At 39.3% G+C, this 23,926-nt stretch overlaps 1 protein-coding gene and 1 long non-coding RNA gene across 4 annotated transcripts in view; one reads left to right on the top strand and one right to left on the bottom strand.

Annotated features, from left to right (window-relative positions):
- Positions 1-305: 305 nt before the first annotated feature.
- LOC130455462 (uncharacterized) lies at positions 306-1,227 on the bottom strand. Its single transcript, XR_008913444.1, has 2 exons — positions 909-1,227; positions 306-762 (listed from the first exon to the last, which is right to left on the bottom strand). It is a non-coding gene; the product is annotated as an uncharacterized LOC130455462 (long non-coding RNA).
- An 895-nt stretch (positions 1,228-2,122) lies between these two features.
- KIAA1958 (KIAA1958 ortholog) overlaps positions 2,123-23,926 on the top strand; it is a 238,271-nt gene continuing 216,467 nt past the window's right edge. The window contains exon 1 of one of the 3 annotated variants that reach the window (XM_056806615.1): positions 2,123-2,789. The gene's annotated coding sequence lies outside the window, so the exon portion shown is untranslated. The remainder of the gene's footprint in view (positions 2,790-23,926) is intronic. The other 2 variants (XM_016423852.2, XM_016423849.2) reach the window with 2 other exon arrangements.

Raw genomic sequence — 23,926 nt, forward strand, 5'->3', positions numbered from 1 at the left:
TTGACATATACTGGTTCTGTGACCCTGGGCAAGTCACTGAACCTCTCATGGATCTGAGGCATAAGTGGTAGGAAAGGTGCTGACTCTTAATGGAAGGGGGAGTTTTTTCATCTGGGAATTCACTGTATCAGTAAAATCATAGATTGGGTCTATTATCCCAACAATAATAATAGTTCACATTTACATAGCACCTTAAGACTTGCAATGCACTTTTCATACATTATCTAATTGCATAATTATTTTAAAACCCAGGAGCCAGTTTTGAAGGCAACACTTTGCTGACATATTTAAGCCCACAAAGGATAGAGAGAGGAGTTTATTTATTTATTTTTTCTCCTTCTCTGGGAGGGTGTTAAACTTTAACTACATCATTTCTGGGTCCATTGTGAAAGGAATTTTTTAAAATAAATATTGTGTCTGAATTATTTGAAATCATATGACAACTATCTTTACACAGCCATTACTCTGTCTAACATTTACCTAGTTTTTTTGAAGGCTTTGCAACAGACTGAGCTGGAGGGACGTTCATTAGAGACAATATAATAAAAGCATCAAGTCTCAAATCCGGGATATCCTGGAGGGCCAGTGTTGCCTTCCTCCCTCCAAAGAGTGGTCGAGTAAGGTGTAGTTAGACTGCATTTTTGCCAAGCTGAGCTTCTCCTTTCTTCCGTGAGGCTAGTCCTGACGAACGGTTCCATCTGGTTTCTCTTCACAATGACCCCTTGCCCAATGGACTCCCCCACCTCCACCTCTCTCTCACCTCTGCCAAGAAACAAAACGTGCGGTTAGCTAGGAGCTGGAGGTCAGCTGCAGAATGCAAACTGTCCCCCAGCTCTGGAAGTCTAGCTGGGAAGGGAACGAACAGAAAGAAGTAAGTGGATGAGGGAATTGTTTTTGTTGTTACCCACCTGGCCCACGAGGCTGTTCAGGTGAAATTACATCTGCGGAGTAATTTCCTGCAGATTCAACAAGTTGTAGCATCACCTCAGAACAGGACTCGTCCCACTCCTCCTCCCCAGCGTGAGGAGCCAATGCCACACTCGGCTCTTGCAAACCATCCTCTCTGCAAGGTCAGAGAGACTGTTACATCCCAGCTGGAAGGGGCAGCGAGGGGGCGGAGCTGCGAGGTTTGAACCGGCCTCTTCCTCAGGCTCCTCCTCCTCCTCTTCTTCCCTCTCCGCCCCTGCCCTTCCCCCAGCGACTTAGGAAAGGGGTCTGTACTGGCCGACGTTGTCTGCCATAATTGGGGTTGAGATGCTGCAGCCTTTCTCCAAGCTCCTTGCACGTCCCTGGTGCTCTTTTTAATCCCGGAGGCCTTCGTTTCCCTATAGGCCCCCCGGTTCATCTAGGGGACTCTCCCACCCCCTGCTCTTCCCCAGCTCCGCCCCTGCCCAGGTTCCCAGGCTGGTGTGCCTAGATCTGGGTGTTTGTGTGCTTGTACGTCTTCGATTTCTACTTCCCCTTTCGGCCCCACGTGCGGGCCGCCTCACAACCTAGGAGCCGGCGGGAGTGGGTTTGTTGGGGGCGGAGGATAGGAAGTGAGAAAGACCAAACTAAGGGGGCACCGTGGAGACCGATCCCTGGTCACCTACCCCCGAACAGATTTGATGTTCCTCCTTCCAGATCCTTGCAGGGTTAGTCCCTTTCTCGGTTCCCCACGTTACTTTGTGTGCCTGTTTTGTAGCGACCTATCGATCCAACCGCAGAAGCGATTGTTTCTCTCCAGGAAAATGGAAGCTCCTTGAAGGCCGGGACTGTTTGGAGTTCTTTTGTTTTTGTACTCTTATCCCTCGGCATAGTGACGGGGATATAGTGGGCGCTTAATACTTGCCTGTTGAATGAATGAGAGGATGAATGAAGGAATGAATGAGGGAGTGAATGAATGAAGTTGTGGAAAACTCCTCAGTATCTCAGGGATTGGAAAGCAGGGATCTCCTGGGGAAACTGAGTCAGGTCAGAGGGAGAAAAAATTGTTATGCGGACCCATGCTTTCTCTGTATTCCGGGTGCATGTGTGTGTATACATACATATGTGCATACACACATTTCCCTCGGATAGTGCAGGGATGCATGCATGCTCGGAGACTGGCACCGGTGGCTTACAGGAGAGGGCTAGACTGGAATCGAGAGGAGGCAGCGGGCTGCGTGAGTGTGTGCGTGTGCGTGTGTGTGTATTGCTAGGTGTTGTTATTACACACTTCCTGTGGTATATTTATGACCGCGGCGGCGATTTCCGGTAGCCGATACGAGCCACTTCTCAGTCGGTGCCTCTCCTCCCCTGAGCAGTGAATATCCTCCTCCTCCTCCTTCTCTTCCTTCTTCCCTTCCTTCTCCTCCTCCTCCTCCCCCGCTCCCCCCCCCCCTTCATTTCCAGCCGCCGTCGCGGCTGCCTCCGCCGCCGTCTGTGCCCCCAGCGCCCCGGAGCCGCCCCAGCTCAGGATCCAGAGGCAGACGCTGAGCCTGGGAGCCCAGGCTGGGGCAGCGGGGCCGGCCACTGGGTCCCAGCCGAGGTGGAGGGGGGAGGAGGTGGAGGAGAGGCTGCTCACCCATCCTTCTCTCCCTCCCTCTCTCCTCTTCCCTCTCTCCCCCCAAAGACCTCTCTCCTTTCCTGTCTCTCTCCCTCTGTCTCTTATACGCACACGCACGCAAACAGAACCCACATCCCTGTCCCTTCACGTTCAACCCCGCGGTCCCAGGGTTTCCTCCAGCGCCCCCCCGCTCCGGCCATCCTCCCTCCCTCCCTTTGGCCCCACACCCCCATCCTGCATTCCTATGGACAAACACCTGCAGGTAGGTGAATCCTCCGGGTAGAAAAGGGGGAGGGGGCTCTGTATGAGTGAGTAGGAGAAACGCCGCGGCTACCGTGGGGATAAGCTCTCCCGGGAGAGCAGTGAGTGCGCCTGGGTGCTCTTTGTGTGCCCTAGGTAAGACGCGGGGGGACTGGGGCCGGGGGCATGACTGGAGGGGAGAGGGGTGGGGGTTGTGTGCTTCTCTGCCTCTTCTGGGTCCTGCCCCTTCCCTCGGGTGGTGGGTGTTTAAATGAATGGGCTGAACCCTCCTATTGTCTCCCGTTCCTCGGGCGAGAGGTTAGGGAGGAAGGAGGGAACCTTCCTCGACAGGTTGACTCCGAATGGGGTTTGGAGGGTTGGAAGTTGAAGACCCCGAGAGAGGAGGGATCCAGAGTGAGAGTTGTTGTGGGAGAGGATGTACCTGGGCATCTGGACACGTCCTCCGAGGGCTGCTCCCAGGGCTAATTGAGTAGTACTTCTCCGGGCTCCGAAACCAACGTGTGTGCGTTGTGTGTGTGTGTTGTTTTCCTACTCCTTCTCCTCCAACTGGAAGGGAGGGAGGCGAGCGTTACCTCCCGGAGCCTTCTAGTTTTTCCAGGCTCGTAATCCTGGCGGAGATGGACCGTTTGGCCTGGTTGTGCTTGGCTTAGTTGTGAGTGTGTGTTGGGGGGGGGGGGGGGGGGGCACAGGCGAAGGTGTGTTGGGGTTGCGGCCGTTTGTAAGTATGTGTCTCTTCCCTGCCTTATTTATTGTTTCTAACGGAGGAGGAAAGGAAGGAGGAGGAGGAGGAGGGCTTTCTGTTTTCCCCCTTTATCTGAGGCTGCGCACATTGACTTCTGTTTGATATCAAATTCATCAAGAAATGTATTCCCCTGGGCGGGAGGAGGTGCGTTGACAGAAATCAAACCAAATATGCAAGAATTGATTTCAGTTTATTTTGGATCCCAGAGGATGAAAATAGCTGATTTTTACGTTTCTTGTTCAAAAAGTAGACCGGTTTGTGTTTGCAAACCGTGGCAATAAAGTTTTGCGTTTCTGGCAGCCCCATGAGGAGGGGCAAAATAGCATCCTCCACTTTTTAAAATCAACCATGTATTTAAACAGTCGATTTGGGTACACGAGGCAGGGATGTATAGAGCTCAGGCCCAAGAACAGAAAGAACTGCATTCAGCTCTCATCTGCCACATATTTACGGATTGTGTGGCCTGGGCAAATCCATTCACTTCTTGGGGTCTGAAAGTACTTCTTTTAGTTCCTCTATGGTTCTAGATGGACCAGGAATTTATTTACTTGGGGCTCTTTACACTAATAAAATCACAGGGCCAGGGAGAATTTAAAGGGATTTTGAATGTTTTCCCTTTTTCTTGGAGGTGACCAAGCCTTTCTCCTAGTCTCTTTTTCTTTTTGCATGTATATACAGAGTAAGTGCTTAATAAAGGCTGTTGAGTGACCCTGGGCAAGTCACTTGACCCCCATTGCCTAGCCCTTACCACTCTTCTGCCTTGGAGCCAATACACAGTATTGACTCCAAGACGGAAGGTAAGGGTTTAAAAAAATAAATAAATAAAATAAATGCTGTTGACTGACTATTCACAATAATACCTAATGTTCTATAGCTACTGGTGGCTCAATAGATAGAAATACGGGCTTAGGAGATGGAAAGACCAGGGTTCATACACTTCCCAGCTGTGTGACCCTGGTCAAGTCACTTAACCCTCATTGCCTAGGCCTGACAGCTCTTCTGCCTTGGAACCAATACATAGTATTGATTCTAAGACTGAAGGAAAGGATTAAAAAAAAAAAAAAGCTAAATAGTGCTTTACGTGTACAACGTCTTCCATTTTTCTCACAACAATCTTGTAGATACTTCTGTGACTATCTTTACATGAGGGGAAACTGATGCCCAAGTGGCTAAGTGACTTGCTAATGGTCCATACAGCTAGTAACTATGCCAGTCAAGATTAGAACCGAGATCTCCTGACTTTATCCAAGTCTAGTGCTCTTTCCTCAATATCATAAGAACATTCAAGTTATTGAGATAGTTATGGGTATGATCTTTATTTTTTTTAAAAATCCTCTACCTAAAGTAATGATTTGGTTGTTTAGTTTTAACAAGGTAAATGTTTTTTGAATTGCTGCAGAGATGTGCTTGTAGGATATTCAGCATAACGCATTAAATGGAATGAAAAAAAATCTACTAAATATTCATACTTTAAAAAACTTGTATATTCTTATGTCTATCAGTATTTGAATCTCTTCACTTCTGGAGCTTAAGATAAGAGTTCTCTAGTAATAGGAGAAACTGTGTTGGCTAAGTGTTAAGCCTAAGATACTAGGTAAGATTAAAAAAAAAAAAGATCACCATGTATTATTGTAGTTTTAATTGCCCACAAGCCAAAAAAGAGGTTTTTCTATGAAGGTGTAGTCATCTAGAGTGGGAGGGAGGCAGAAAAATATTTTTAAGTAGAACAATATTTGCATTTTCAGCAAGACTAGAAATTCTTGTCAGAAGATAATCTTTAGATTTTTAATGCTTAGTGCTTTTGATTCGAATGGATTTTACTTTTGTACCTAATGAAAGCTGAACTATCCAAAAGGAAGATTGTTCAGAATTTCAAAAATAGTCATCTAAACAGGTCTTTTATCACAGGTAAAATTGCTAGCTTTTTGGCCACTTTTCCTTTCTGTTAACATGTAGCACTATAACTTTGTCACATGCTTAAAGTAATAATAACAATAGTTAACGTTTATATATGTGCCAGGCACTGTGCTAAAGACCCTTTGAAATGATCTCATTTGATCCTTACAGCAACCTTGGGAGATAGGTGCTCTCTCTTTTCAATAGATGAGGAAATGGAGACAAACAAGTTATATGTTCTGGTCTTCCAGATTCTACCCCTAGTGTTCTATCTACTGGGCCTTCTAGCTGCTAATGAATGGAGACAGATATATTGTACTTGAAGAGAAGAATTTTTGCTTTGTCTTTTTTTCTCTTTTACTTCTAAAAGTGTCATAGCATCAGAGAAGTCCAAATAGGACATATTATTTGATCTGACTATATTAGCTAATTTCTACTTTGCTGGCCAGAGGGAAGGTAGGCAATGAAATTTGCTAAAGGCTTACCATAAATCTTGGCAATAAGATTCAAAACTCCTGAAGTTACAACTGGTGGCAAATGCTAGACCACATTGTCTTCTTACTCTTTGGTCTTTCAGCCTGGGATTAAATGTATTTGCTCTTTGAAGTGTTATAAAAAGTAAATTAACAAACTAATTTGCTTATTTATATACTGAGAAGCCTGTACACAGTAGTGATAAGATTTAATGTAGATATTGTATAATCTAAATATTAACAGAATCTGATGTGAATGGAGGATTCTTTGTACAAAGTAATATTCACATCTTAAGAAATCTTTTGAGATAGGTACAACAATTAATCCTTACTTGGTCCTGCTGTACACCTAGTCCATTATCTTTTTTATGGTGTCATGCAGACCACTTTTTAAAAAAATCTAATTAGCTAGATTTTTTTTAGTATTATCATAAGCATTATTATGAAACAACTCTCAAGGCACCTTTTTGTCTTTTCTTTTGATTTCCCTTGGCTGGCTGCTGTTTGTTAATTCAGCATGTAATTATTTTTCTTTGAGTTTGAAATTGTTTTTTTTTTCTTCTCCTTTTCAATCTTATGGCAAACAAGTGCAGTTCTTGGTAATATTCAGGGCTTGTACAATGAGATTTTTTTAATGGCTGAGCTTATGGTATATTAACTACACAGGGACTGACTTTTCAAGAACTATAATGGTGGCCACACTTACTAAGCTTTAAAATCAGTTGACTTTGTTGGCATCTTTAATGTTTTATAATTATCAATTCAACATCATTAAAGTCAACTTACAATGTCCACATTGTGTTAGCTGGACACTGAGTGAATGGCATTAGAGTTAATTGTAAGTGAATGAAAATGAGAAGACCGTGTGGTACTCTCTCTACATAAGGATGCATCTTATTTTTCACTTATTGTAAAATCTGTTTCATTAGGAAAGGTGTTACCCTCAGTGGACTCCTGCTGGTCTGAATCTGAGAGGAGTGGCCAGTGACCTCCACTGTGATCTTTAGTCTACATTGGCTTAAGTAGTAAACTAGCACTTAAAACAATTGCTCAGTAATGATTCCCCTAAGAAATACAGAGTTCAGTCTTGGATTAGTATTCAGCTACCAGATGTGTGAAATTGGCTTCAGAGAAGCGTTTCCTCTTAAATGTTGTCACTTTGTTGCTTAAAAAAAAAAAATAGAGGAGCTGAAGGCTGGAGAGAAGCCATTTATTTTAAGCAGATTTTTTTGACAGTTCATGTTTGTAAAGAAACCTGTTTGAAATATTTACATAATACATAGAAGTCCATGACAACTGGAGGTTTCTTTCTCCATTAAAAAAATCCATAAGCCTATAGAGATTAATTTTCATAGACAGGTACTTCTTGACCTTGGTTCTGATTTGTTGATTTATGACCTTTATTTAGTAGCATGATTGGAAAACTCTTTTGCAGGACTGAAATCAAAATCTACAATCTACCAATGCTCTGGTTGGTTTCCTAGGTAACAAATGTACTGCAGAGATTTCATAATGAGGCCCTGGGTTGGTTAGTTATACTGAAAATTTGGTGGTTTGATAAGGCTGAGTCCCCAATTTAAATAAGAGGTCAGGAAATAAAAAGGCTTGAAAAAATGTACATTAGGGTCTTTAAATTTGATTTGAAGGAAGTTTAGCCCAAGTGTCTAGAAGAAAGGAAAAATATGTAGAAGTGTTCAAATAATTTAGTTTGAGAAGTCATATTTAAGCAACTAAGGGAAAAAAGTGCCTGTCTTATTAGTACATGGATAATCCCTCTATTAAAAGGAAGATCATAGATTTTGAGCTAGAAGGGACCTCAGAGGTTTAACCCCCCCCTCCCCCCCAGTATGGCTTAAGATACTCTCTAGGGTTCCTAGAAGTCTTACTGTATTAAAAGCAGCAAACCAATCTTCCTACTGTGGCATTGGTGAGGAACTGAAAATACTCATAATTTATGAAAAAAAATGTTAAAATTGCATTTCTCATAAAGGAGCTTGTTTTCAAAGTATTCTGATAATTGAGGTTATCATTCTGTGGTGACCCTGCTACAATTGTAGCAGCATACAATATGCTCCCATCTCTATTGATGCCATATTGCCCAAAGTAGTCTTTCTTAGGTATAGATCAGTTTTTGCATCAGTGAATAATTCCTTGGCTTTTTTCCTTTTTTTTTTATTTGATTTTTCTCTAATTCTGGCTGAGTACCTTTCTTGGTGCTATAGAGTTTCCATTGGTAGAGGCAGGGAGATGGTACAGTGATAGAGTGCAGGACCTGGAATCAGGATGACTTGAGTTCCAGCACTTTCTAGATGGGCAGGTCTCTTAAATTCTGACTCTACATGACCCCATTTGGCCACCTCATTTGAGTTTGTTTGTTTTTTTGGCAGATACTAAAGTGGTTTGCCATTTTATTAGCTCATTTTATATATGAGGAAACTGAGGCATAAAGGGTTAAATGGCTTGCCCAGGGTCACACAGCTAATATCTGAGGCTGAATTTGAGGTCATTAAGATGAGTCTTCCTGACTTCTGGTCCAGCACTCTATCCACTGCTGCCCTTTCTCATCCATAAAATGGGGACAATAATAGCATCTACCTTGCAGGATTGTTGTGAGCATAAAAAGAAATACAATTTGTAATGAGTTTTGGTTTTAGGTTTTTAATTTAATTAAAAAAATTTATTTAATAGAATTTATTCCCAGGTATCTCAGCCCCTGTGTTTTGTAATGTGTTTTGCAAATGTTAAAGCAGAATAAAAATCCTTGTGATTCATATTCTCTATTTCAACTTTGTTTCAATTTGACATACGTTTTCTCTGTGCCTACTGCATGCAAAGCCACTCTGATAAACTTGGGGGACACAGATGAAAAAGGAGTCCCTCTTTTATGGATTTTATAGCCTAGCAGGCATAAGAAATGTACAAAAATAATTGAAAAATTAGACTATATGGTAAATACCATAGTAATATAATTAGGCAGCAAGGTAATTGAGTTATAGGAGCAGGAAGGTAGCAGCTGTTGCCAGTAGCTGTAGTGAGTACACCAGCTTTTCTTTTACTAGGAGGCAACTTTAAGGAAGTAGATAGAATCAAGAGGAGTTTGTTCTTCTGGATTGGTATTTAGTCTGGTCCATTATATACTCTTGGGTCTTGGAATAAACCGGCAAAGTTGTCCAGGTTACCGGACAGACCATGCTCATTTACAAAGAAGTCTCACCTCTCTCTTTTGCATTCCCTTCCTTTCAAGCAATCAGCTCTATAGCCATGGTATAATGGACCAGCCAAACACCTGCTCTCAGGTCTGGCTTTTATTTACTGCCTAAAGAAAGTGACTGGCTACCTCATTAAGAATATTGGCTGTAGCCTCATCTCCCTGATGGGGAAGGGAAGAAAAACAGAGAGGGGAGGAAGGTTCATTAGAAAGGGATCAAAAATGGAATCATGGAGAGTGACACCAAAGTTTGCTTCTTGGAAGGAAGAAAAGGGTTTTAACAAGTAGAAATATGGAAAGAATCTCTTCCAGGCATGATGGATAGTTCACATAAATGCAGGGGATGTGGGAGAGGCCAGGATGTGATGGGAGAACAAGAGTGAACAGATTAATTTTGTTGGAATGCAGAGTGTGTAAGTGAAAGTAAGTAGCAAATAAGAAAGGAGAGCTATATTACAGCTAAATAATGGAGGACTTTATGTTAGGTTAACATGTTTGCATGTATTTGTTAGCAAAGGGAAACCACTGAAGATTTGTTTTATTTTCCCTAAAGGCTTTATTATATATTTTTTCCCACTTGTCCACAGAATCAATTCTTAAAATTCATTTTCTGATATATTTTGGTTTAATTCATTCCCTTTCTCCTTCCCTTTTCCCCTCCTGGAGGTGGCAAGCAATATGATATAGGTTATACATGTGCTGTCATGCAATATGTATTTCCATATTCATCATGTTGTGAAAGAAGACATATCACACATACAAAAAGATTTTCATGAAGGAAAGAAAGTAAAAAACCATTGGAGCTTTTTAAGATGGGCAGCGAATGATCAGACTTCTGCACTAAGATTATTTTAGAAATGGTATAAAGGATAGACTTGAGCAGGGAAAACAATTAGAAAGTCATAACAGTATCAGAAGAGAAATAACCAGTCAGTTAATGAACATTTATTAAGTGCCTACTATGTGGCAGGCTCTGAACTAGGCAGGATCATATTAGGAGTTGAAAGGAACAGGCCAGTGGGAGAAGTATAAAATTGACAAAGAAAATGGTGATAATAATTCACAAGTCTGTAACACTCTGATAGAGAATTTACATAGGGAGATGCTGGTTTTATGGTATGTCAGGTAAAGACTGGCCTCCAATCAAGGAAGGACCTGTTCTGATTCCATGCCCATTGGCCATATGACCCTAGGTAAGTCATGGTAGCCCCAGTGTCCCAAGTAACTCTCTAAGACTATAAAATAAAAGGCAAAATAAGTATAGATCTGCTCTGGTAGAAGAAGTTCCTTACTTTGAGCCTCCTATGTACCAATGAAATCTCAGATCCAATCCCTTTCTGTATCTTGTTTAAAGAACTCTGAGTTAAAAAGCAATAACCCAACAAGGCAGGTATTATTATCCTTCTTTTATAGATGAGGAAATCGACTCAAGAGAGCTTACGCGATTTACCCAGAGCATATAGTTGGTAAGTGTAAATGGGAACTCAAACCCAAATTTCCCATATTAAAACTTGTGTTTTTCCAGCTATTCCAAATGTCTCCATGGCATTTGACTGAGTATAGGGGTTAATTGGGAGAGATGGATCAAATAAAGAGAAGAGTTAAGACATTGAAGCTGAGTGATCTGGAGAATGATGGAGCCCTTTGGAGGTAAAGAAGTTAGGGGAAATTTAAGGGGAAATGATGAGTTTAGTTTGTGCTATGTTGAGTAAGACATCGAAATAGTCAGTGGGCAGTGGAAGATGAAGAATGAATCTGAAGCTTGGCACTGCAGATACAGGTGTGGAGGTCACTTAATTAGAGCAAATAAATGAAGCCATGGTAGGGATGAGAAGACAAAGGGACAGAGTGGAGTGGAAGAAGAGAGAGCTGAAGACAGAGCTGTTCCATCCATCCATCCATCTATCCATCCATCCATCCATCCATCCATCCATCCATCCATCCATCCATTCATCCATCCATCCAAAAGTCAAGGAAAAATGATGAACCTGGGAAGGAGCAGGGAGATAAAAGGGAAAAGTTAGGGAGGACAGATGCTCAGTAATGTTGAAGTCAGCACAAAGATTCGAGAAGGATGATGGCTAAGAAGAAGCCACATTGAATCTGAAAGGTCCACAAAGATACAAATCAATTATGGTGGGTTGCCTTGGTGGTTTCTGGAAGGTCCTTAGGTGTAACATACTTGGTGATAACATTCCAAGTGGATGACCTTCTACGTTTGGTAGAGGGAGTTGCTGTTGGTCCTTTATTTTCAAAGAGGACCGATGACATCCCAGGGCAATATCTTGACTTGTTCATGAATTGGACTTAAGTGAGGCAGAGTTGTACAAAGTTATCAGTGTCCCACTCTCAGACAGAGGTGTCCAGGGACAGGACAGAAGTCAAGGTGACTTGGGTTAGATTGGATGACCGTATGGGGTGGAGACCACCCCTCGCAATGAAAATTTGGAGTCGGAAGGTATGAGCAGAAAAGGCAGGTTTTTTATTTCTTTCTCATGAGAAAGGGCACTACTCTTTTGCTCCAATCATGGGCAAGTGCATCCTGTTCTGGCTGAGCCTAGTCTTTTATAGGCTTTAACCACAAGACCCTGCCACCACCCCCTTCCCTTCCTCCTTTCCCTGTCTACCCTCCAGAAATTGGCAAGCCAGGGCTTCCAATCTAAGGTTTTACCCAATTTGAAAATAGCACGACTTAGATCACCTAAAACCACCACTTCTAACAGGTATAGCTTAGCGTAGGAGCTTGACCCAGTTAGCACATAGTATAATCACCACTTGTGTACCCTGCTGGGCATGCTCTGGGACACAGGCTAGCAAAGGCAGCAAGGTGGATGGTCTCTACTCTGACTGCCACTCCCAGGATGCAGCTCTTCCTCATCTTGCACTTGAACTGTAGTAGTAGCCTCCTGGTGGCATTGGGTGTCACAAGTCTTTCCTCCTCCAGGCCATTCTCTGCTCAGCTGCCAAAGTGATTTTTCTAAAGTTCAGGCCTTCCTGAACTTTCTACCCTGCTCAGTTTATGTTAGAGACTTTCTATCACTTCTAGAATAAAATACGAAATTCTGTTTGGCATTACAAACCGTAATCTGCCACCCCTCCTCCAGCTTCCATCTCTTATGCCTTCTACCTCACCACACACATCTTCTATGATGCCATGACACCGGCTGCCTTGCCATTCCTCAAACAAGCCATTACACCTCCATACTCGAGGAATTTTCACTAACTCCTCCATGCATGGAATTTTCTCCCTCCACATCTCTGCATCCTGGCTTCACTGACTTCCTTCAAGTCTCAGCTAAATTCCTACCTTCTACAAAAGCCTTTTCTTATCCTTTTTAATGCTAGTGCCTGCCCTCTGTTGATTAGCTCCAGTTTATATTGCATATAGGGCTTTGCATGTTTTCTCCCCCACTAGAGTGTGTAAGCTCTATTAACTGGTTTGCAAAATATTTTACATGTTTTCTCATTTGATATTTATTAAAATCCTTGGAGGTTGGTTCTATTATTAACATCCTCATTTTACAGATGGGGAAACTAAGAGTTATAGCTAGACTTTCCCTTATCTTAATGAGTAGCATTACAAAAAATGAGCATACTCTCAATCCTGGATTTCTACCTCCAAAATTTTTTCAAATATTTTTCATAGGTATATTTAAAAAATTTTTATTATATTTATATAGTAATTATAGGTCATTGAGAACATGTAGTAATCTACCTAAGAATATACCAGAAGTTAGCCTTAAAAGCAGGCTAATATTGAGTGTAGGCCTCTCTTCTTTACAACTAGATTACTATAAAAAAAAATCTGTTAGGTGGACTTTCAGCTGCTAATCTCTTACCTAACAAGTTTATTCTGATACTGATTTTTTTCCCCCAAAGACTTTATTTTGTATATATATATATTTTTTTTTCCTAATTGCCTGCTGAAACAGTTCGTTTGCTGACATTTTTCAATTCAAATTCTTTCCCTTCCTCTCTCTCCCTTTTCTCCTCCCCAAAATGGCAAGCAATATGATGTAGATTATACATGAGCTATGATGCACTACATATTTCCATATTCACCATGGCATGAAAGTAGATATCACACTTACAAGAAAGTACCCATGAAGGAAAGAAAGTTAAAAAATGGTATGTTCAATCTGCATTCAGAGTACATCAATTCCTTTTATGGTGATGGATAGCATTTTTTATTATGAGTCCCTTGGGGTTATCTTGGATCTTTGCATTGCTGAGAGTAGTTAAACCATTCACAATTCATACACTATTGATGTTACTGTGTACGGTGTCCTCCTGGTTCTGTTCATTTCATCCTGTATCAGTTCATACAAATCTTTACAGATTTTTCCAAAATTGTCCTATTTGTGATTTCTTATGGCACAGTTGTATTTCATTACCACCAATATACCATATCCAGTTTAGCTTTTCCCCCAGTTGTTGGACATCTCCTTAATTTCCAATTCTTTGCCACTACAAAAAGGGCTACAATAAATATTTTTGTATCAGTAGATCCTTTTCCATTTTCTTTGTTCTCTTTGGGATATAGACCTTGGTATTGCTGGATCAAAAGGTATTCACAGTTTTTGGTCCTTTGGGCATTCTTCTAAGTTGCTCTCAAGAATAGTTGGATCCATTTACAACTTCACCAACAGTATATTAGTGTCCCAATTTTGCCACATCCCTTCCAACATTTATCATTTTCCTTTTCTGTCATATTAGCCAATCTGATAGATGTGAGGCAGTACCTTAGAGTTGAAGTTTATTTATTCACTCAAGAGTGTGATACGTCCTACCAGTAGTTGATAGAAACGTGTGTCTGATAATTTGGCAGGTGACATTTCTATAACAAAAAAGATGTGTTCCTTTTAACAGTTTGGTTTCCATCATTCATTGAGCAAGCAAATGGGAAAAGGTTCTTATTACAACAAAGAAGAAGCTTAAATTATTACTGAGGAAAAGTTGCATCCTTGTCAGCATAGCTACTTATACTAGACCAAAGAAAACAGCACCTTCTTTATATTAGTCAGTAGGATAAAGAAAGGGGAACAACTTCTTTGAACTATTAAAGTCCTCTGAATTTCCTTTGGTAAAGTGATTAGCAGGAAGGGAAATATTGAGACATTTGGCTTTAAGAGACCACTTAAAATTCTTAGAATCCTTTCTCAATTTTATCTAGTTAATTTAAAATTTGAAAGAAACTTCTGAATTCCTTCTTTCAATACAGTTCAACCTTTCTGATGGACACAAATTAGTTTAAAGTATTTTTTAATATCTGTGAACCAAGACTACATAAAGTATGAGTAATTTACTGATCCTCAAGGGTGGGAGGAGTTTCTACAATGAGAATTCCCCTTATCTGATGATTTGTTCCCCTCCTATAAAGAAACTGTGATGCTGCTAATAACTAAAAATATGTATAAAATACTTTAAGTGGCATCGCAGATAGAGTGCTGGGCCTGGAGTCAGGAAGACAATTTTGTGAGTTCAAATCTGGCCTCAGACACTTACTAGCTGTGTGACCCTGGGCAAGCCACTTAACCCTGTTTGCCTCCATTTCTTCATCTGTCAAATGAACTGGAAAAGAAAATGGCAAACCATTTCAATAGCTTTGCCAAGAAAATCCCAAATAGGGCCACAAAGAGTCAGACACAACTGAAAAAATGACTCAACAACAACAGAATTACATCTACTAATTTCATTTTATTGACATGTATACATTTAATAAGGCGTAGTTGAAACACACCCTCTTCTCTTGGTCTGTTGCTTCTCTTCCTAATCCTTCCCATCATCTGAGTTTTCTTCTCTGCTTTGCTACTCTTAACTTCTTGGATATTTTTCAGAGGTTTCATAGCACCCTCTTGGCTTGCTTTTTCTTTCTCATATTTGAAGAGTGAACAAACCTCAAGAATAAAAACCTATTGTGTTCTTAAGTATGATTTTAAAAACTAATTTTGGTACAACTATTGTTTTCTGAAGGAATAAAAGTCAGAAATTTATAATGTAAGCCAGTGAGAAAGCATGATTCAATTTCCAAAAGCAATTATATACAAACATCCTTTAAAGCACTCTGTTGCTTCAGATGGAGCAGCTAAGTGGTGTGGATAGAATGCTGGGCCGGGAGTCAAAAAGACTCATTTTGCTGAATTCAAATCTGGCCTGTTATTAGCTGTGTGGCCCTGGGCAAGTCACTTAACTCTGCCTCAGTTTCTGTATCTGTAGAATGAACTGGAGAAGGAAATGGAAAACCACTCCAGTTTCTTTGCCAAGAAAACATCAAATGGTGTCACAACTGAAAACAACTGAACAACAATTGTCTAAAGTGAATTACAACTATCTCTCATCTAAAGTCCAGTACATTAGGTAAAATACTATTATAGGGCAGTTATTACTTCCCAATGGATGCTTAGACAAATGATGGTATCAGGGATTTCTGTAAGATGGGATTTAGTACTAATTAATGAGTAATTAATTTAATTTTTTGCTCTTTGAGAGATAATTTCTTTTAACCCAATTTCATATAAAATTTTTTAACATTCTTTTATTTTTTGATGTTTTATCTTTATTTTAATAGCAAATTTCCACTTAAGTTTTCCAAAGTTATATAATTCATGTTTGACTCCAAAGATGCTGGAGTGGTTTGCCATATCCTTCTTAAATAAATTCATCCTGATATCAGCTTGCTTCGGGTTGTTTTTTCTTTGTCTTAGAGGTAGAGTGCCATGTCCTTCTCTAGCTCATTTCATTACAGAGGAGGAAATGAGGCAAACGGGCTTAAGTGACTTCCCAGAGTCACAATTATTCAATGTCTAAGGTCAGATTTGAACTCAGAAAGATGAGTCCTCCTGATTCCAAGCTTTCTCTAGCTACCCATGATACTTCAGGAAAGATATCATGTAGGATATGACATTTGAGCTAAAGTTTGAAGTCATCTGGGGTTCCTGAGGGTCAGAGATGAGTAAGACTGAATTCTAGACTTGAATAATATTTTAAAATGTGAAGAATTTGGCTCACCTGAAAGTTAGAGTTGAAGGAGAACCTCTAGTCCAATGGTAGCAAACTCAAACATAAAAAGATCCTTGAGGTCTACCTCTTGACTTAGAAAACCACAAATTAATAATATTTATATTTTGTTGTCTTTTTATTAACTTTGTGAAACAACTCCCTATTACATTTTCATCTGGTTCTAGCAGCATGGGGAATTTTACAGGAGGTGAGTTTAATACCATTTATCTACTTTAATCTTAATCTAAACTCATTTATTTTTATTTTTAATTTTTTAATTAATTTAAAACCCTTACTTTCTATCTTGGAAACAATATTAGTTCCAAGGCAGAAGAGTGGTCAGGGCTAGGCAATGGGGGTTAAGTGATTTGCCCAGGGCTCACACAGCGAGGCAGGGTGTGAGGCTCGATTTGAACTGAGGAAGATGAGTATTGCTGACTTCTGTGCCACTTAGCTGCCTCGTGTGTTTACACACACACATATATGGCAAAAGTTGGAGACGTGAAAAATTGAAAGTCAGCTTACTAAACTCAAGACGTGGTGAAAATGAATCTTTTCTTTAGAATATTAATCTGTGCTAAGAGATTTATTTTATTTTCGTGACTATTTTGAGAATGCTTGATATTTTATTATTTTATTCTAGACATTTCAATGTTAGTGATATCAGGTTTTGTTTTTGCCCCTCTCCCATGCTATGTTTAAAAATTCAAGTTTTCTTTCTTAACTCTTACCTTGCATCTTAGAATCAATACTATATATTGTTTCTAGTTAATTGAGGTTAAGTGACTTGTCCAGGGTCACTGAGAGAGTGTCTGAGCCATGTTTGAACCCAGGACCTCATACCTCTGAGCCTGGCTCTCCATTCACTGAACCACCCAGCTGCTCCCAGTCCTTTCTCTTTTCACAGCTATATTGGCAACCCTATGAACAGTATGGTTCAGAGGGTCATGAAGAGTCTGTTGCAACTGAAGGACTGAACCACAAGGCTATATAATATAAATGGTGGTACACCCAGTATGGGCATCTCCATCTAGGATTTAACTTTCTTTCCAAAGTCAAGTTATTATAATGTGGGGCTTTCTATGATCAACATTTACCTTGAAAAGAATGACAATGGTGCTTGATCATTATTTTTGGCAGTAAAGCACTCTCAGAATTTAGATGGACAAGTTGGTTTTGAGTTAGATTTGAAGTTGTCTCTTAGGTTTTTCCTTGTCATTTATACTGAAATGAGTGGGAAAATCTTTAAGAGAGCATCTATATCACAGGATGAAATTTTCAACAAGCTTAAATTTCATAATCAAGAGAAAGTTAATATTTGAACTAGTAGAATTTAGAGACATTCCATCTGGAAAGGAAACTATAGATTTAAGAAATATAATCATGACTCACGAGATTTCCTTTTTGAATCTCAAGATTCTGATGTTCCCCTTTTCATTTTCAGCCTCATGCCAGTTTATTAGACCAGACCCAAGTAATGCTGATAGAATCTTGAGCTGCAAGGAAGTGAGAAATAATCTAGTCTTTATAGATGAAGAGACTGAGGTTCAGGGAAGTCAGGTGATTTGGCAAAGGATCATACAGCTACCAAACAGCAAAACCAGGATTAGAACCCTGGAGCTCTGCTGGCACATTATGGCATGTTGTACCCCTCCAGCTAAAATCTTAGGGGAGCGTTCTATCAGAGATACTGTTTTCAGGCATCCTAGGGTTGAAAATGTAACCTTGTCAGATTGGGTTTCCATTAAGGGTACATTTTGTTAGCACTAAATAGCCAAACATTTGTCTGACACTTGTGAAAGGATATGTTTGTTTGGTATATTCTTAATGCTAAGGTATCTAACTTGTATCCATTTGGACATCAGTCAAAGTTTCCATACCCGAAAGATCAAAGCTTTATTCTAAGGCACTGGATTGTGTTGCTTTTAGTATTTACACTCTAGTAAGTGACATTTTCCTCCTTGATGGCTGTTACTTAATGGGTTTAAATAAGGATTAATATAGTGAGCATCTGTGTTTCCAATGGAAAATTACTGTTTTGAGGCCGGTAAGAGAGGGCATGAATATTCCTCTGGTGTTTTTCCATCAGAAATCCACTCCATTGGTTTAGTCTCCTAAATACATTGGTTGTGTGCACTTGTTTAAATAATTCACTCTGAAGCCAAGCCCACTCAGATCAGGTCATGGAAAAGTAAAACCTGACTACTAGTGCATTCACAAAGGCTGTCTGGCAAGGAAAAATTAAAAAGCTTAAATTCGTTTCCTCATCTCTATTGGAATAATGAGGCAGAATTCATTATGTCAAGCCCTGCAAAGAAGTGTATGCTAAAGCTGCTACATATGATGCAGGCATATTGTTGGAACCAAGAAAAAAGATAATTTGCATGGAAGATGGTTATTCAACAGGGCCTTAATTTACAAGAAACATTCCACAATTTAATTGAGCACTTTTAAATACACTGCATCTGCTTTAATAGGCTGCATTTGCTACTTGCATATGTACAGTGTCATCGGGGTAGTTAAAATTTGATTCAGTCTAGCTGGAAGCCAAGGTGAAATAACAGCTCAAAGCCATGTCATAAAGATATACATTATTAAACGTCTGAGAGTTGTTTTGGACATCAAACAGTTTCCCGTTGGCTGGTTAATACCATAAAGCAGACTGTCTTTTATTTTTTCCCCCTTTACTATCCGATTTCTTAAGCCATTTTCTCACTTATATTTGGCCTTGCTAGCCCCTCGTTAAACCGTCCTGCTGTATTTGCTCAATTTAGATTTTTATAGACTATTCGGCTGCACGTCACTTGTGCTAAATGAACAAACATAGCCTTCATCTACAGACAATAAGGGAGCAAAATTCGGTAATGCACAAGGAAGGCTCTGCTGAATTGAACATTTTAATAATATACTTTAGTATAGTAGAATTTTGAAATGACCAAAGTAGATATTTGAAGATAAAAGGATAAAGTAGATAGATATTTACTAATTATATATATGCATATATAATTGTAATGATTACAATTATTAAATATTAGAATAATTATACATGCAATCTATAATTATGTATGATCTATACATATAATTTATATAGTTACAGAAACTAAACTACATTTGATATCTAATATCTATTTATTATATAGAATATATAAAATCTAAATAAATGTATGCATATAGATATGAACTAATTTAAAATAAGGAGAAATTACACTACATAAGCTGCAATGATTGTCAAAGAAGGAGACTGCATTCTCTAATCCCTGCAATGTTTTAAAATAAGTAGATTATTGCCTATCTGGAATGCCACATAAGGGTCATCAGGAAGGGGGCATTTCACCCGAGCCCTGGAAGAAAGAAAGGGGCTAGTGATGCCGGATGGGTGACCTTTACAAGTACACAGAGGTGGGAGAAGGCAGAATGGGGAATGAGGATAATAGTTTAGTCTCCCTGGATGTGTTAAGATTGTATCTTGTCCTGGTCCCCTTTGACGACTCCCATCCCTTCTGGTTAGCATAGTAAGTTTATAAGTAGCCAGTTTAGAGTAACACTAGCGGGGAACCTAGAAGTCATTTACAGAGTGTCCTGTAGATCAAAGGAGCATGATGGTTTCTTGCAAACTGTATCACATAGTAACTAAAAAGTCATCCTGAGATGAGGTGCTACATCAAGGGATGCCAGCTAGCTAGGCTTTGCTTTAAGGACCCTTTAAAGGGTCCTGATAACTGTCCAGGGTCTGTAAGTCTCAGATAAACTCCATCCCCATTAAGATCAGGAGAACATCAAATGTTGCTGATAACTTTGAGATGATGTTATGTTAAAAATCAAGGTGGCATGGATCAGGGTTAAATCTATCACCTATGAAAACCTATAAAAATAAGTCAATAAACTCATACCCTCTGAGCACTCTCTTTTCTCTCCATCTGGGTCCATGTTGCAGAGTGTTCCTATTTCTAATCCAGAGTTATGGAAGTGATTTTCTGTGCTTTCCCCCTCCCCATTTTCTTCCCCATTCTGCCTACCACCCTCGCCACCTGATTCCAAAACCACTGCATCCCATCCTCTTCCCATACCATTTGCTTCCATACTTTCTATGCCTTATTAAAACGTGAATGAAGCGTTATTCTCTGCTGCCATTGTGATCTTTTCCTGTGAATATTGAAAGAGCTAGGTGTGTGTGCTCCTGTTTAATAATCCCATAAATTAATTATCAGTTCACTGGAATATAGGTAAAGCGTATAAAAGAGAGTAACACAGAGTGAGACAGAGAGATAGTTTGGAACCTGATTCTTAGAGGATGTAGATATAAACTTGAATATGTAATTATATTCATTTGGCAAGAGGAGCCATTGAAATTTGAGAAAGAGAGTGACAGGGTCAGACCTGTGCATTAGGAATATTATTTTGGCAGCTGTGTGAAGGATAAATTAGAGAGGAGAGAGGCTGAAGACAGATAAACCAGTAAGGAAGCTATTACAATAATCCCGATAAAGATAATAAGAATTTGGGATAGGATGGTTGGCAGTGAGTAGAAAGGAAGAGAGATGGATGAGAGTAATATTGTTTAGATAGAATTGACAGGACTTATTGGATGGGGTGGACTGGCTGCAGTATGAGAGAGAAGAATTTCATAGATGGCTTCGAGGTTTTGAACCAGGGTGTCTGAGAGATTGGTACCACCATCAACGGAAGTCACACAATTTAGGGGAAGAGATGGTTTCAGTAAGAAGGTGATAAATTCATTTTTGTACATATTGAGTAATGAGGTGCCCACTAGCACATTTAAGCATTTTAAGTAGAGATGAGTAGCAGACAGTAGAGAATGTGAGATCAAAACTCAGGGAAATTCAAGACTAGAGATGAAGATTTAAGACTCATATACATAGAGTTGATCATTGAGACTGCAGGATTTTTCTAAGACTCAGTAAAACTAAAACTTAAGGATTCCTGGAGAATTGACTACAAAAATAATGGCTAATATTTTTATAGGCTGTTAACATTTGCAAAATGCTTCCAATTGTTGTCCCATTTGTTCTTTGCAACTTCTTGAGAAAGATGTTTTTATGATTCTGTTTTACAAATGGGGAAACTGGGGTTAAAAAAATTTAAGGGATGCTGAGAATCACATAGCTGCTAATTGTATCTGAGGTAGGATTCAAACCCAGACCTTCCCACATCTAAGAGTTAGTTAATCTCAGTCTGCCTTTTTTTTCCTACTCTGAAGAAAGAAGATACTAGTAACAGCTACTTCCCAAGGCTGTTGTGAGGAGCAGAGTGCCTGATGTATAGTAGATACCTTCTTTCCTTCTTTCTAGTGGAGAGTAGGCTCTGGCAGGTCCTTCTACATCTGCATATGAGCCCAGAATGCATGTTATAAGTCCAAGGAATAGTCTAACTTAATTTGGAGTACTTTATCAACACAGTGGAAGCAGGGTGATAACTTTTTGGAGGCTGCAATTCTCAAAGGCTTTCTTCTACGTCCCTGAGAGGTTATGATCTGTATCAGAGGAGGAGTACGCATAGATTAAATCACAAAACAATCCTCTAGCATCTGTAACAAACAAGTATTTATTATATATCTTTACCACAGAAACCCAGTTTAAGCCTATCCTGCTTTCCATCCCCCTTCATCTTCTGATGTTGTATTTATATAACAGATGTGGGCATACTCAAAATCAAGTATAGAAAGAGCCTATTAAGACCCTTTCCCCAGCCTTCCATCTGCCTGTTGCTTTTGGTTTTATGTGACTTTGATACTTGGGCAATGAGTTAATTTATACCTATAGAGAAAACATTGTCTAGGTAGTCTTTGATTACAAATCATACATATTCATACCCAATTTCCTCTTTCATCTCATTTCTACTTGGACCCAACTTTTCACACATATGCTATTGTCTAAATTGCTGATGCCCTGGGGATAATTAAAAGAACAAAACTTTGGAACTTTTCTAGAACTTGAGGGTTATGAAAAAGAAGAGAAAAAGAAGTTGTAAAAAAGTGAAAAATCAAGACTTTTATATACCATGCTATTTTTGCTGAGTGTGGGACATTTCCTTAGCTGACTTCAGTTTACCAGAACTCCTTCCTTTTCATTTCAGATGGCACGTAATAACATCACTCATCAATGAAGTAAGTTGTCCAGTCAATAAAGAGGAAAGGGATCCAGAGCTCACACATAGAAAAAGGACTAGAAACTTTGTCTCAGATGTCTGATAGCTAAGAAAATCTATGAGAAAACTCGGATAGCAAATTAACCTTTTTTTGAATCAACTTCTAAAGAAGTCAGTGGATACTTATCAAATACTTCTGAAAGAAGCCCTTAAAAATGGCACGACCCTGGCAGACAAGCCCATCACTATATTGTTTCAATAAAAATAAATAAGAATTACAGGTTAGCAAATTAAGATATCTGAGAAGTACATTATGTGGTTGTCTTAAAAAGATGTGATTGATTTATATTTTTATATTATATATAAATAGAGTAATTTATAATATAAAATAAATTTGTTACACAGATAAAAGAATGTCATATACTATTTTATATTCTAAACGATTAGTTTTGTGTTAATTCATTTAATACTTATTTTTGGCTCAGTAATTGTTTACATGAGGTGTCTGTGGACCTTTATATAAAGTTGATCATCCAGATCCTTGGAAAAGAACATTAACTATTATTATAATATAACATTTGTGAGATTATCAGTATTAAATGAGTATTTCATTTTACAGTTTTGTTTTAGGAAGGTGAACCTCACTCTAAGACTGAGAATGACATTGCTTTTGAAGCATTTTTTCAATCATGTCTAATTCTTTTTAACCCCATTTAGGGCTTTCTTGGTACTATACTAGAATGGTTTGCTATATCCTTTTCCAGTTTATTTGACAGATGAGGAAATGGGGAAACAGGGTTAAGCGACTTGTCTAAGTAACACAACTAAGAAGTGTTTGAGGCCAGATTTGAACTTCATCTTCCTGACTCCAGTCCCAGGGCACTATCCCTTGTACCATCCAGCTGTCCTGACTTATCACTTTCCTTTTTTACTTCGTATCTAGTTATTAGCATTGATCATGAAAGCATACATATTTTATCCCCAAATAAAATTGGCATTTGAGATTACCTAAACTAATTATTTGTGTTTTTGCTAATTATGATGACATGCTTACGTATGATTTATTTTTATCCTGAACTTAATTCCCTTGTATATTCTGGTTCTTATGTTGGGATCCTAATAAGAACATGACATTAGATCTTCTCAAAGATACAGTATGGTATAGAACAACTTGGTCCATGTCAGACTGAATCTAGGGGACTAAGACTGGTGTTTCAGCTCTGTCACTGACCTGCTTTTTGTGTTTTTTAAATTGTCTGGTATTGATCCATCTGTTGTGTAGATAGGTGCTGTTTTGGTAGTCTATAAGATGTAGCTGCTTCAGTCAGTCTTATCCTAGGATTTGTAAAAAGGTCCTGAGTCTGACTGACTCTTTCTTGACCCAGGCTATATACCATACCTGTAGGGTTGCTCCAAATATTCTTGTCATCTAAAGTCTGATTAATGATTAAGATATTAATAGAAATATGAAAGTCTATTAATATTATTTTATGTAATCAAAGTCATACCAATCATTGCTTCCTCTAAGCTTGCTGTTTGAACAATTCATACTTTTAACACCTTAACTTTAAAATATATTGTTAGCATCTTTCCTTTCCTTTCCTTTCCTTTCCTTTCCTTTCCTTTCCTTTCCTTTCCTTTCCTTTCCTTTCCTTTCCTTTCCTTTCCTTTCCTTTCCTTTCCTTTCCTTTCCTTTCCTTTCCTTTCCTTTCCTT

Source organism: Monodelphis domestica, chromosome 7, assembly GCF_027887165.1.
Source record: "Monodelphis domestica isolate mMonDom1 chromosome 7, mMonDom1.pri, whole genome shotgun sequence".
Lineage (NCBI taxonomy): Eukaryota > Metazoa > Chordata > Mammalia > Didelphimorphia > Didelphidae > Monodelphis > Monodelphis domestica.